At 37.7% G+C, this 16,421-nt stretch overlaps 1 protein-coding gene across 1 annotated transcript in view; it reads left to right on the forward strand.

Moving 5' to 3' along the window:
* tgfbr3 (transforming growth factor, beta receptor III) overlaps nucleotides 1-16,421 on the forward strand; it is a 122,193-nt gene that overhangs the window by 71,281 nt on the left and 34,491 nt on the right. The gene's annotated exons all lie outside the window — the stretch shown is intronic.

Consider the following 16,421-nt stretch of genomic DNA (forward strand, 5'->3'; position numbering starts at 1 on the left):
CTCTCCTGTCAGCAGAGGTCTTAGTCGCTCAAAGATGCATTCAGGTGTGTGTACCCAGAGGAAACACAAACACGCTCACACACACACATATACACACGTAAACACACCCCATGCCAACACAACCATCTTTCAGACAGAGGCTTGTGTAATTGCATCTGGCACAGGCTCACAGGTTTATATTGACTGCTGTGGATGTTGACCACGCTGCCTAAAGGATGTTTGGTGTCGAGACGCTCTGTTTCCCACTGCTTTAACCATCGCTTTTGCCGCAGAAACACTTATTGCTCAGTGGGTGCTCTTTATAGCTCATGAGACTTAGAGTTCTCAGATATGCATAAACCTTTTATTTGAAAAAATTGACACAAATGGGACAATTGTTGACGTAGAGTAATTATTAATGTGTATAGCATGGCTCAGATTATTTGGTCTGGGAAAACTTTAATGAGAATTGTTCATGTTGAGGTCTCTGACATTGGATTTGCAGAATTTTATATCTTGGCAAATTTAAAAGTCTGCAGAGATCTCTACTGAAACTCTAGAGGAGACATGTGTGAGACGACTGGACGCTTTTAGTAGAAAAATCTGAGCGGCAGGAGAGCCTCATTTATGAAACACAAGTTGAACAATTTTTTTTGGGAACCCATCTGTATAGTTTTGGGAATGGATGTGTCCCCTCAATGTTTACATGCACCCAAGTAATCTGTTTATAATCGAATTGATGGCTCAATAGAACTGAAAAGCCTTCATGTAAACACTTCAATCGATCCGATTGAGTTCAATCCTGTAATAAACATGTAAATGCTTGAATATGTTTAATGTTTAACTTACAAACTGCACATTGTAGACTGAATGTTTACTTGATTTATGCTAAAAAGCTCTTTTGACATGTATCTAAAGAATGCTGGCATAATGTCATCAAGGCAAAAATGACAATTATACTTGCGGTAGCTCCGGTGACAATATAGTGGTGGCGTTCTGAACACAGTGTAATTAGATTGCGTCGTTTAGGGTTCATATAAACAGTACTTTCAGAATCTGGAATCAGATTGGATGCATTCTGATTGGTATGGATTGAATTTTCCCTCACTAATCATGCTTCTGATTTTATTATCAACAATGATTTAATGTGAGATGCTGGTAAATTAATATTACTAAGTAACCAATTACAGTGCATGTTCTGAAACATAAACAAATTATAAAACGCTCAAATATCTGGATGTTATTACCGGACTGAACATAGTACTGTATAGTCATCCACCTTTTTTATATTAAAGTTGACATGAAATACAATTTCACCATACAGTATCTTCTATATGAATCTTGATGATCTTTTTGTGAACAATTCATCCATGCATGTTTCGTTTAAAAAAAATATATACACTCACCGGCCACTTTATTAGGTACCCCATGCTAGTAACGGGTTGGACCCCCTTTTGCCTTCAGAACTGCCTCAATTCTTCGTGGCATAGATTCAACAAGGTGCTGGAAGCATTCCTCAGGGAGTTTGGTCCATATTGACATGATGGCATCACACAGTTGCCGCAGATTTGTCGGCTGCACATCCATGATGCGAATCTCCCGTTCCACCACATCCCAAAGATGCTCTATTGGGTTGAGATCTGGTGACTGTGGAGGCCATGTTAGTACAGTGAACTCATTGTCATGTTCAAGAAACCAATTTGAAATGATTAGAGCTTTGTGACATGGTGGAAGTAGCCATCAGAGGATGGGTACATGGTGGCCATAAAGGGATGGACATGGTCAGAAACAATGCTCAGGTAGGCCGTGGCATTTAAACGATGCCCAATTGGCACTAAGGGGCCTAAAGTGTGCCAGGAAAACATCCCCCACACCATTACACCACCACCACCAGCCTGCACAGTGGTAACAAGGCATGATGGTTCCATGTTCTCATTCTGTTTACGCCAAATTCTGACTCTAACATCTGAATGTCTCAACAGAAATCGAGACTCATCAGACCAGGCAAAATTTTTCCAGTCTTCAACTGTTCAATTTTGGTGAGCTCTTGCAAATTGTAGCCTCTTTTTCCTATTTGTAGTGGAGATGAGTGGTACCCGGTGGAGTCTTCTGCTGTTGTAGCCCATCCGCCTCAAGGTTGTGCGTGTTGTGGCTTCACAAATGCTTTGCTGCATACCTCGGTTGTAACGAGTGGTTATTTCAGTCACTGTTGCCCTTCTATCAGCTCGAACCAGTCTGGCCATTCTCCTCTGACCTCTGGCATCAACAAGGCATTTCCGCCCACAGAACTGCCGCTCACTGGATGTTTTTTCTTTTTCGGACCATTCTCTGTAAACCCTAGAGATGGTTGTGCGTGAAAATCCCAGTAGATTAGCAGTTTCTGAAATACTCAGACCAGCCCTTCTGGCACCAACAATCATGCCACGTTCAAAGTCACTCAAATCAACTTTCTTCCCCATACTGATGCTTGGTTTGAACTGCAGGAGATTGTCTTGACCATGTCTACATGCCTAAATGCACTGAGTTGCCGCCATGTGATTGGCTGCTTAGAAATTAAGTGTTAACGAGCAGTTGGACAGGTGTACCTAATAAAGTGGCCGGTGAGTGTATATTGACCTCGTCATTTTTTATCGAAATGTCATAACCCGATCTTCCAGTGAAACTACAGACTTCTTTCTAGTGACGTGTGGCAGAATTCCTGTCCAATCATTCAATCATTTAGTCCTCTTAAACTCTGCCTCTTACTAACAGTTGACTGCAATGTCACATTCAGATCTGCCTCTGTCCATTCAACAACCGATTAATAGATTAATAGAACCAACAATTGTTTTCTTTTTTTATAATCCGTTTTACTCGGTTGTACTTCACAATACAGAATAAATGACCTGTCACTATTTTTGTTACATTGTGACTTTAATTAACACTCATTAAATCACAACATCTATGGCATAAATCTAAATGAAGTTTTTTTCATTTTCCCCATATGTATATATGGGGAATATATATATATATATATATATATATATATATATATATATATATATATATGTGTGTGTATATATATATATATCATTCCCCTTATATCTATATCACTGCATAAGACATTGTACCTTAGAATGCTCTTAAAAATGATTTATACAATAGAGTTTGATGAATGAGGCCCATTGTTATCCACTATAGGACAAACTATTGAGATACTAAAAAGATCTCCTTTGAGATTTTTCATTTCTTTTTGTGTGCTTTCAAAACATCTCGCCTGGAACATAATCAGAATCCATCTCTACACACCTATTTCAAATCCAAACTCTTTAGTATTTACTGAATACTAAAAGAATAAGTATTCAGAATCTAAAAAGAATCTATCTTTTGGTTGTCATGGAGTTGTTTATTCATGGAAATCATTGAAACGCCTTTGTGTTCGAAGCAACATTACTCACAAATAAATGAAGGACCAAATGAGATCAGCGATTCAATAACGATTCTCCCTGACAACATTATTGTTTTCCAGCCATCCTGTGAAACAGAGCAGAGTTACTTCACTCCTCTTAGCCCCAAAATAACAAGATGACAAGATCCAGGGAGTTCCTCTTTGCGCTGAGGGAGCTCAGAGGAGAGCTGGAGTACCGTGGGGTTGGGTGTGTGTGTGTGTGTGGGGTTAAGTAAAGAAAGCCACCCACTGAATAGCCAACCACATTTAGTCATGCTTAATGAGAAAATGAAAGTGGGCTGGCCTGGGAAGGATCTCTGATCATAAGCATTGCTATTGAAATAGTTCATTTAGCATTGAATGGGAAGTGGACTTTGATAATGTTTTTTTTCAGCGATAGGATGTTCTTCTCTTATTCAGTGTTAATTTCATATTATTTATATACTATTGTAGAATTTTATTCATAGGTTTAATTAGCTTATTTTTCATGTTAGTTTTAGTTTGAGTAATTTTGTCATTGTTATTATTATTATTTTTCTTATTTTTATGTCCGGTTTAGTTTTCGTAATTCTAGTCTGCAACTTATTTTATTTCAGTTAACATTTCAGATTTTTTTTAGGTCATTTGAGTTAAAATTGTCATCTAATATTTATATATTTTTTATAGATTTAAGTTTTAAGGCACCCAACTATTACAAGATTATCATGCTGATTTTGGGCTCAATTCTCCTCTTCCGACAATCCTAGGTAAAGTCCCGATTATCTTGATGGTTCTACAGATTATCTCATCAGATTTTCCTGTGGTGTGAGGTGTGTTAAGAATGATTGAATCTGCTCGGAAGAACGTCAGGGCCGCACCGATCTCAAACCGGAAATATCCATAATGTCGAATGTTTACGATCAGAAATCCTGTTGTGTAGGGGGAACCCTGAGGACAAACGCACATGCACTCTGTAGATTGTCACGTGGAATGAAACAATATCAGAAGGCAAGCTGACGGAAGACGGAAGCATAACACGACTTCATCCAAACCCGAATTTTCTGTAAAAAGCAGTCCCATTTCTTTTTTCCCCTTGTCCGCCATGTTTGTTTACTCTAAAGTCACGTTTGACCGTGAGAGATTTTGCGAGATTTCCCATGTTCACTGTCGGGACACTGTCTGGTTGTTTGTGAATAGAATCTGTTAGTGTGTGGTGTGCTGTCTTCGTCACATCGCGTGTTAAATCACAAAAAAATGTTTGTGGTCTCTCACTATTTGAAAATCTAATAAGATTAACGTGATCAATAACGGCACTGCTGTTATCTCTGGCTGCCTGCAACCAATAATGTTTTGCGAGTGTTGTTAATTTACTAGTTTGAACATATATATATATATATATATATATATATATATATATATATAAAAAGGCTTATTCACACTGCACCAACAGACGCATTTGTTGGATTTTGTTGGATCAGTGCCTTGTGGTGTAGTGTGAATTAGCCATAGCGAACAAAATTATTTGGAATTACGCATATAAAGTGAACATGGGATGGGGCATATTAGTGTTCTTTTACATGGACCTGAGATACATTTAAATAACATATAATACACAATTCTGCTCTTAGAAACGTACATGTGCATGCCGTTGTTACTAAGAATTCCCTGTAAAGTCCAATCCGAGACAAGTCGCCCACCACAGTTGCTGGTAAATAAACTATGCACCAAAATACCCAAATTTGGCTGGTAGCGGGTGTTAATTTCCCATTATGTCCCTATCGCATGAGAAAATCCCAATGAAATGAGAGCAAGAAGCCTCACTGGTTTAACTCTGTCACACTCTTCCTGCCTTATTTACACTGTAAATACTTTTATGTAGCTAGCGGTTCTATGCAATAATCATTTTCAAATGGGTTTTAAAACCATAGCATTCCAGAGGAATGTAGTGCTGAGAGCCACTATTATTTCCATGTGTGTAGATAAGTTCTGCTCTCCTGCTTGTGCTGTACATTCGGATGTACAGAGACTCTGTATGTGCAAATAAAATACATGCTTTATTTCTTTGTCTATGTGAGGGACTTTCTCTAACATGCATACTAATACAAGCATAATAATATCTTCATAACTCCTTTAGTGGCCACAGAGAGATGTCTAACTCTACTACACCCTACATTCCCTTTGTGTGAGTCAGTCCACTTTTACCATGTTAGATTTGGTCTTTCCTCCAGAATTCAGAACGCTGTAGTTGTCATTCATCACCTGGCTGTGGGAAGGGACTATTTATTCTGTAAAACTGCCCGTCAACACATTTCACTTGTTGCATGGCACAAAATGAGCACAGAATGAAACCGAACCACAGCGAACCATGTTTTTTTGGTTTGTAACCAAGGCTCGGGTTACAGATACTTTGGAGATTATGGATGAGAAAAATGTAATATTGTGCTAGACCGCAAATTGAGTTATGTCCTGTAGAGAGAGACAGGATGTATTCTCATGTCAGCTTCATGTAATTTCATGCAGATGACTATATGGCCAAAATGTATTTCAGTGGAGAATGTGCTGAGGTCATCCTTGGATGTTTATTAGCAAGTCAACACTCTTTTAAATGTCTAGCTTCGTATGCAGTGCTAATAAAGAGCATGTTTATGCTTTTGGCAGAGCTACCTAAGTACCTGTCATAAACACAATGTTTACCCTTTCTTGTAATGTTCCCTTACGAGAAAGGGTAAACATTGTGTTTATGGCTGATACTTTAGCAGGTAGCTACAGTTAGGTCAAGACAAAGACTCAAAGTGCTCACAACCAATATGATTGACTTGATAAATGAAAGCTGAGTGACTAAAATTTCAGTAGTGAACCCTGACTCTTGAACCTTGGCCCTCTCACCTCTTCCCTCAATGGGAACAGTAAACTCAACCTAAATTCAGCCTAGCTTACCGTGTCTTCTTCTAATAGTACTGTATAAGTTAAATTTGATAAAAAAAAATGCAACAAGCAATCCGCATAGTGAGTTTGAGAGTTATCACCAAAATAAAAAAAGTAATAAATCCTCATTATCCCCAAATCCTTATTACAAATAATTGTATTATCACACAACCGGTGTGAGCATTTCAGAGGAATATGGTGACAACTGGTTGAAAAACGTATGACACACAAAACCAACGAAATTTAATGCAAGCCGAAACATCATGACCATACCAAGACCAAAGAAAAAATTAGCGACAGAAACCTCTGCATCATAGACAGTGAACAGCGATCATTGCATTTTCACAGCAGCCGTTAAATGAATGTAACAGACAGTAATATTCTTATGATTATGATCAATTTTACTATTATGCAGAATTACAGCAAATGTGCATAATGGTCGCTGAGTTGGTAACTGTAACACAGTGCAAGTGCAATGTGGGATTGAATGAGAACACTTAATATCGTCCACTATGGTTTCGGACACCACTACAAATGGCTATCCCCGTATAGGGGGCGATTTCGGATTCGCCAAAGTGATAACAAGCCCCACCTATTTAGAGGGTCGATATGATTGGTCAATCTTCCTGTCAATTGAAATGGCCCTATTGCATGGCCCTTTCACAGCTGGACCACTTATCACAGAACTGAAAGCGTTAGGCGAAAAAATATAATATGGAGAAAATGGGCGTCTACACAACACAACATTTATATTGAATGAATGTTGTTACAGACAAGATTCAGGCTAAATGAAGACTCCAAAACCTAGTGGGCTGCCTAAATAAGGCATACCTCATTTTGGTTGTTTTTAGGGCAACATCACGTTTCGTTAGTAGATTCAATGAGCTCAGTGAGAAGGGATTATGTTATAAATGTCTTATTCAGTACTGAAAAATATCATTGTACATAGTTTTATATTGTTATAAATATGAAGAGTTTGGTTCCAAAACGCGATAAACGCCATTTCTAAAAAAAATTTGTTACTACAAAAATCGGTATTGTATCTGGTTGGTATTGAAAAGTCAATGTTTAATTTTAAGTAAAATGCGATATCCGCCGTGTTATTCTGTCATGCTTTCTCCCTTTCTTTCCAAACCGCGACAAACGCCAGTCTCCCTTCTCTGCAGAATGCGATATATCCGCTCTCAACCAATCACAACGCACCATTCCACGCAATGTAAACAGTAACGGCAGCGCCTTATACACCCGGCTTCCTAGTTTTTCTTATCTATTTTGTACTTTTCGATCAACAAACAAACAAAAAAAATGAATAATTTTGATGGCATTGATGAACCTGTGGTTGTAAGAAACATAAGGCATCGAAATCGAATCATTTACGTGAGGAGATTAAGAAGATGAGGCACTCGGGAGGAGGAAAAATGTTTTCAATCTTCTTTACAGTTCTTAATAAAAATATTCTACTAATAAACTTACGTTGTTGTGTATTTTCAACAGTTTCAATATGAAAAAAAAAACTTTTATATTGATTCAATGGATTAATTGCATTTTGCATTTTGGGGAAAAAAATAATCCGTTTTTATAATAAGTCTTTGAAAATCAAAACCTGGATTTTAATTTTTTTTTGTTATTATGACCTACAAATGCTATGTGAAAGTTTGAAACAGAAAATAGTGGTTTTCATCTTTCCACTTTCTTGGTAAAGAAAACACACTTTTACTCAAATTAATCTAAATGGATTTATTGCGTTTTGGAACCAAACTCTTCATATAAAGTTGATGTACATCTATTGTAAAAAAAACAGAGTGTCTATTTATATATTTATTATATTGGCCACCCTGCACTCTACATACTGGATTAGCATCAACATCAGCCATATTGAAAAGCCAACTGACCATTCGTTTCGACTGATAGCACATAAATGCTGGTGCCTTGTGTGAGCTGATGATGTAATCTGTTGGCCCTTTTGATGCAAATGGGAATTTTACTCCACTGGAACATCTCAATAATGAGTCAGGACTGTGAAAAAACAGAGACATGATCCCATTGTTGAGCTGTCAACACGTACCTTCACCCCTCACTTCACATCTTCCTTCCTTTTGCTCTTGGCTTTGATTTTATTAGCCCATGTCTAATGATGACATCATCTGAATACACATACAGCCTTCACAGTTAGTGTGAGATCAGCCAAGCCAATGAGCTCACACTTTTTTATTATTATTTTCTTTTTTTTACTACAAGAACCTCCTTACCAGGCATCCTGACACACTGACAGAATTCATCCTTTCGTAGCGCAACTCTCACACACACCCTGTTCAATGCAGAACTATTTCCGGCTCAATGCTCCGTGAACTGATCTCAGTTCCAGCACATAGCTGGAGCAGATGGCTTAAGTAGCATCGTAGCCAAGTCATGTGCAATTTTGTTTAAAACTTACAAACATGTTGGAGAGGAAGCAGAGGGTTTACATCTGCTCATGTCTAGGCACAAATTAACCCAGCTAGTTTAACCCAACTACTCTAGGGTCAATGACATGATGCTCTTTTTCTTTTCTTTTTGGCTAGATCTGTTCATTTATTTAAAGAAAGATCATAAAAAGTGCATTCATACAATGACTTCCATAAACCTGTTCTATGGTGAACATGTTTTAAATTTCTAAATTGTCAAATTAATTTTGATATTCTTTTCACAGAATAAAGTTAAACATTCTGTTTCAGCTGTCCTAGTATAATAATAATAATAATAATAAAACACATTAAGGTTAGCATCGTGTTTTTATTAATTATTAGAGAAAAAAAGGATAGTTAAAAAATATATATTTTAAAGAAAATATATTATTACTCTTTACTTGATGGTTACACCACATCACATTACATGTACACTTTTGATGAAAATGGCAGACACCTTTTTTCAAAACCAACATGAAAAAATATAATATCTAAGAACTTGGTTCATCCATTTTAAACTACGTTTTGAAATATTTTTTCCATTTCTTTATTTTGGACACTGTTATTTGTCATTGACCCTGGAAGCAAATTTCTACATCTCAGTCCCTCAATGTTGGCCCTATATTTTTTGAGTTGAGTAATGGCTCCTTTATAAGGCTGGTTGTCTGTGGATTAGCCCTGCCAACCCTTGTTTCCTGGTTCCAGCACTTGGAGGTCCAAAGAGGCAGATGGGAGTCCTGGAGTCTGAGCAGAAAGCTGGTGTTGGCTGCCTTCACCAACCGCCCTAAAACAAAAGCCCTGAAATCCAAACATCTCATTGTAAAACACAATCCCTGTGAAGCCATTGCCAATCTTCCACCACAGTCTGAAGGGGGCTATGGGTAGATACTTGTATATCTCAAAATGATCTCAAAAATTGCTTTTGTCAAGAGAGGTCTGAAGAAGACCAGAATAGTTGGCATATGTTGAACTTTGTTTGTGACCAGCATGGGATATTTGTGTCTTCATCGCACTGCTTAGCTTTTTCTTTGGTCACCAGAAAGTTGCTTCATCAAAAAGAAAGTTTTTCTGGTAACTTTTATGATCCACAAACTAGACCAGCACCAAACCAGAACTAACCAGCCTGCACATTCGTTCTGGTCTAATCTGTGATCTTCAGCAGGGTCTGTGTTTTTGGGGACTGTTTTCGATCTGGCGAGCGTTTCTGAAATAATTGATGGTGCAACATTTAAAAAAAAGTTTGGCTGTTGTAAATTTGTTGCTCTTTCTGTATTTGCCAAGTGGCTGTTTTCCTGATTTTTATTGCCTTGGGAGGTTAGCAAAAACAGTCTCCCTCTCCCTCTGATTTTTAATTGAAACCATTGCGGGACCAGTATTGGTTTTGCGATGGAAGTTGATCTACAGGAACGCTCTTCTGTGGCGCTTGCAGACAGATGGTGTTGTTTGTTCCATGACAGTCTCTCTCTACAGCTCACAGGAAAACGACCATGGAACGTTGCCAGGAATTTGATTAGCTTTCTGGAGTAAGCAGAACAAATCACCGACAAATTTATTTACTGCCTTCATCTCTTCAGCACGTCATGGCACGTTTGTTTCCCCCCATCTCAGGAGCTCACGTCGCATCTCTTTCCTCCTCTCTCACGCCTGTTTTGAGCACTTCATCATCTCCTACAGATATTTGTGCTTTCTCAAGTAGAGGGTGTTTCATTGTGAACGTTTTGGAGATTAGTGTGTGCTTATAATTGATATAAACCATTTGGCATGCCGTCTCCTTTTTCCCCCTTAACATATGGTTGTAATATGTAGATGCTGAAAGGCAGAAGGTGCAGGAAATCCAGTGAAATATGCATGTAGTTTACTAGTTGGAGGACAGATGTTAATCGGACATATTAGGAGAGCACAGGTGTGATGGAAATGGTGCATAAATATGTTGCCACCTTTGGATGAGGCATAAACGTAGGTACCATTACAAAACCAGTGCGAAAACCATGGCAGCAGTGGGGTGTAAAATTTCATAACCCAATTTTTCAAACCCTTGGATCAGCAAATGCCAGATGTCAAGCTGTTCTTGCAGAAGTAGATAAAACATTTTGGTTTGGCTTGGTGGTGTGATATTTGGTTGGGTTGTGTAAGACTCAGCAACTCTGTAGGACATTTCTGAATTCGTCAGGTTACCTCACAGGGTCTTTCAGTGATCCTTTGGGCCTGAACGAAGACTCAGACGGAGTCAGACTCCCGAGAGCAGAGCATGGACATTAGCTCATATCTCTGAGCAAACCCAGGGCTAAGCTCCAATCTGGACCTGTTTACTGACAGATAAGGCATAAACAGGACGATTTATGCAGGGCTAAGCCTGCTGAAATGTTCCAGACGGGTTATTGTGAGTGTGAGAAGAGCAGGACTGAGAAATGATGACACTCAAGACACTGAGGGAAACGTCATTCTTGTCGAATGAGACTGCTCCAATAAAGACACTTTGCAGTGGATAGAAAATGTTTTTATGACTTTTCTTAGCCTTTTGGCATCTTTTATGGATGGGTTCAGTGGAAAGCTGTGCAGTATCACTCAACAACAGGTCATGTTCACTAATAATTGCATGCCAATGTTCTTGGTGTCCGTGTTCAGAAAAGGTTCTCACCGAAAATTTCTTCCGGAACAGGTGCGTAGTCTGCGTACACATATAAATTGGTTCTTACCCTCTAATTTTGATGTATCTGGAATACTAAATGAGGGGCTGTGTTAACACAGTTTGTAATTGGAATAGTACACACCCAAACCATATCCATTTAAGGACTTCCAATGCTCTTGACCTTAAGATGCACTCTCCCATAAGAAAACTTTTTAAATATTTAAACAAATACGTTATATGCATTGCTTATATAAAAAAAAATGTTTTACAATTAAATTAAAAGCACAAGCTACCTTTGGGGTGGTCTGATGAAGAGGGTTTATAGGGATAGCAAATATAATCACAATCTAATAGACAAAAGAAAAATAAAACCCTCTTTATTTTGGTTCTATTTACCCTCGAACCCGTTTCACATAGATGCAGAAATAAAAACTGACTTGTAATTTGGATTGAGATGAGGGTTTACAGCCTGAGCTTTACTGCCTCTCACTTAGAGATTCTGCTGTTAACACACACCACTGATTATGCTCAATAAAGGTGAGCAGCAGCTTCCAGCACACTTTACTGACACTTACCACATCATTCATGAGATAAACTAGAGAAGCTTGCCTTTTAATTGTTCACTGTTTTATAGTAACTGCCCCGTGTTCTTACTTACCTTTCACTCTGTAATCACTCTGAAGTCATTATTACCTCAAATATTTTTTTTATGTGCATCATTTTCAGGTACAAGATTTGCATAGTCAAGCCAATTCTCTTTTTTTAGGTACTAATATATTTTATGGTTCTGAATGTCTGTGTCATATATTTGTACCATGGTATTTCCAGTTTCTACTGTTGTACGCCTATGTCCTTCTTTTATACAACAATTATATAAACAAGAAGTTCATATTAATATTGCTTCACTCACATTTCACCATTTTGCACATTAGTTTGTATATTCTTTCTCTGCCAACAAAAATATTTCCAAACGAAGTCAAAGTATCCAGCTTTGCATATCACCAGGAGTCGATTGTGTGAGTTAGGTGGAGTGACATTTTTCTCTCCCAAAATGTATTGTAATCACTTGGAATCCTACTGGTGAGAGAAACCCTGCACTGAGCGATCCTAAAAGTAGTTTTTTTTTTGTTTTTGTTTTGTTTTTTGCTTGTGTAGGAAATAGGGTTGTCAGGATACCAAAATTCCAGTAGTCGGTACCAATACCATTAAAATTGTACGGTTCTCTGTACCAATTTTGGTACCACAGCAAAATCTGTTGGAACTATTTAACTATTTTATTTAACTATTTTGAAAAAAATATTAAATTAAATTCAATGAGTTTATTATTTATGATGGTAGTCATTATAAGTAATTATACTATAGGGCTGTTGAATGCTTGATTCTGATTGGTTGAGAACGTTCTAAGGTGTGCAATTATTTTCAGGGAAACGCACGGCTAAAGTAGTTCCAGGCAGGCTAAAGTAGCTCCGCTTCGCGTCGTGACCGCATTACCACCTCGGGTGTGCATTATTTTTCTAATAATTCAACGGCCTGTCGTCAATTATTCCTTACATAATACATATACACATTTGAAGGCCACATGCTGTTTATAAAAAAAGATCAAGTTAAACATAAGCAACCCTCTACGCACACCTAGTAATAATAATAATAATAATAATTATTATTATTATTATTATTATTACATTGAGACATAGCTAAATCTACTGTACAACAGTAGCCCAATATATTTCTGTCAATTTCTTAGTTAAACCAAACCTTTATTTTGACAGGTTGCAGTGAAGACCTTTGAGTTTCTGTGGGTGTATGATGTTATGATTATATAATGTTTTTTTTCTCAAATGAAAATGTAAAATGCTCATGAAGTGACTCAGACCCAGAGTGAAAACACAGCGAACGTCACGCGTGCTTCAGTGGTGTGTGTCTGTGTGTGTGGTAAATGAAACCGCTCGTCTGCGCCATTCGATTTGATTTGATTTGATTTGATTTTTATTTAATTATATCAAGAAGCCTAAAACATAAAAAACAAAAGGCATCAAAATACAATCGAGGATTAAAACACAATAAAGTCCAGGACTTATTTCCATTGTGGTCCTCCTTATTTTATTCACACAGAGATGCGCAGAACATCCAGGATTCATATTTAAATAGTCTTTTGTGATCAGTTAGTTTGGAGCCCTGCACTTAGAAAAACACGGAAATGACTGAAAGCAGCCGCCTGTCAGAGGGTACCGAATATATCCGGTAGCCTACTCTGTACTACCTGTAGCTGCTTCACTGTAAAGCTGCTGTGAAACAATCTGTATTGTAAAAAGCGCTATATAAATGAAGGTGACTTGACTTGACTACCGGTACAGAAATGCTGGTATCGTCATATTTTCAAAATTTCAGTACCGACTTGGTACCGAAGTAACGGTAGCCTACTTTCTTTAGATGACAGTCATATAACTAGTACTTTTGATGTCTTTACTAAAAGTTAGACTTGTGTTTTATTATATGCCATAATCTTTTAAAAACATGTATGCCCATCTGTATGCTGGCATTGAGTTTGATGGCTTTGGAAAGGATGAAGATGGTTTGGGTTTGGGGGCTAGGGGTCTGGCTGAACTCCAGAATGGGTTTATTGCTTTCATATTCCCTTTAGAAATTCTTGAGGTTTGAAACTCTTCCCAAAGCCTGGAGCTAATTTAGTTTTTAGGCTTTTCCTTCTAATTCCTCGAGACTAATTACAGCCCTATTCCCGCAATTAAATCGATAAACTCCTCTGTGCTTAGTTGGGGTTGCCAAAAGAAGCCCCCTCTCCTCTCCTCTCCTCTCCTCTCCTCTCCTCTCCTCTCCTCTCCTCTCCTCTCCTCTCCTCTCCTCTCCTCTCCTCTCCTCTCCTCTCCTCTCCTCTCCTCTCCTCTCCTCTCCTCTCCTCTCCTCTCCTCTCTTTTTAAAGGAATATTCCAAATTTATCTCAATCAACAGCACTTGCAACTGTTTAATGCAAAAAAAGTCCTTTATTTTCTTTAGATAAAGTGATGAAAGCAGATATGAGACACTTAAAATAAAATTAAATGGAGCCAAGAAGTAGGTGAACATATATTTCAGAAATATTTCAGTAGTAGGCTATAGCCACATAATGTAAATAATGCGTGTGTTAACATGAATTTAATCTGAATAAGTGTATCTAAAGTTAAAAATGCATTATAATATTCACATAATCCTTGTTACATCTGAAATTGTCTGTCTGTCGTGGTTTAATGCATTATACTTTCTAAAGGTGTATTATAATGTATTATAACTGTGATTACAATTATTCATGAGACCATTAAATGCATTATAAGGTGCATTACAAGGCATAATTAATGTATTAAAAATACTTTTATAATGCACTATGCATAAAGGCTTTAAGTAAAGTGTTAGCCAGTTGTTTTCAAAATTGTATTTTTTTTTTTTTTTTTTTCAATATTAGAGTTCTTTTTTTTACTGAATTTTTATCAAATAAATGCAGCCTTGGCTAGCATAAGAGACTTACCGACCCCAGACTTTTTAATGATAGTGTATTTCAACTTTTGAATGATAATGTATTTCACCCCGCCCCCCACACACACACATTTTTGGTATCAATTGAATTGAACTTGTCAAACCCTCAATATTCATTTAAAAGAAAAACTAAACAGTTTTACACACAGTCTACAATACAGAGGACCCTAAAAATAACCTTCAACCGAGACCAAAATTCTTCGACGGCCTCTATGCCTTTCTCATGTTTTTTCTTTTTCTTTTTGAAATTTATCACTCCTGGCAAGGATGGGGCGTTTGCCTGGGGAGCTGTCCAGAGGTCAAGCAGATGTTCCTCATGGTGCTGTTTCGTGCACCAGGACAGATCTCAGCTCATTCAGCACGTCATATACCTCTCTTTATCTCTCCTTCTCCCTCACTCCACCTCTTCTGTCTGTCACCGCACAATAGTACACAGGTCTCTGGCTGTACTTCAGATTGTCTTTCTGGCTCTCTGCGCAGCTCGTATGGGGTCCATCAAAGCTGTGGTGTGATATAATGGTTTAATTGGGTTTGCCAGCACAGAGCCCACTGAGAGTAGAAAGAACACCTTTGGGAGAGTGTGAGAGAGAAATGAATGGAAAAAAAACCTCACAAGCATGGAAATGTAATGAGTCTGGGCTGTCTAGACCGTGTGCTTGGCTGTGTGGAGCTGTACGGCGAGTTTTTCAACATATGTGAATGTTTATCCCTCTGAAATGGAGCATGTGGACCCAGGGTCCATTGGGAGCCAAAAGGGAGGACTTTCAGAGCAAAGCCCGCCCAAGTCAAGCAAGACGACATGCAGAGAAACTCACAACGCAATGCTTTATACATTTGCAAGAGCGTACACACATTTGCCAGCAATCAAATAAAACTTAAACACATTTTCTTATTTTTCATATTTACTTTTTCCTTACCTCTTGGCCATGTTACTTTAATATTTTGCTCACATTAAAGCTTGCTTTAACTCTCTGTAATTTCTATAATTTGCAACTCATTCTTTAAACATAGCATTTGAAGGAAATCAAGCACATAACACGTATTTAGAGTATCCTGGATGAAAGGTTAGCTGGCAGAAGCTGACAAGACTCCTCAGAGTTGCTTTGACAGCTGTGAAGTGTACATACTGTGTTATTCCTCCTGTCCACTACAAGACTAACACTACTCCAATTATGTTTGCATGTAGAATAATAATCTGTTTATAATCAGAATGATAGCTCAATCACAATGAAAAGTTCTACAATAAAAACACCAGAGAAATTGTGATTTGGATTTGAAATGAAACTTTTATGTTATTTGAAGAAGCATATCCGGAAGGTGCATATTTGAAAATAATTTGTTACACTAAATAATGATTGGTTTGTAACCCTTTAAATTTAACTGGTTTCAACTTGCATATATGCACAAGGCAGTGTGTTGCTTTGCTGAATTACTAAGCACTTTTTATTGTGTTTTTATAAACATAAAACACATATTATTGGGGTAGAGGGGCTCTTATTGTATTTTCTGCAAG

The sequence above is a fragment of the Rhinichthys klamathensis genome, unplaced genomic scaffold, assembly GCF_029890125.1.
Source record: "Rhinichthys klamathensis goyatoka isolate OS25496 unplaced genomic scaffold, OSU_Roscu_1.1 h1tg000036l_1, whole genome shotgun sequence".
NCBI lineage: Eukaryota > Metazoa > Chordata > Actinopteri > Cypriniformes > Leuciscidae > Rhinichthys > Rhinichthys klamathensis.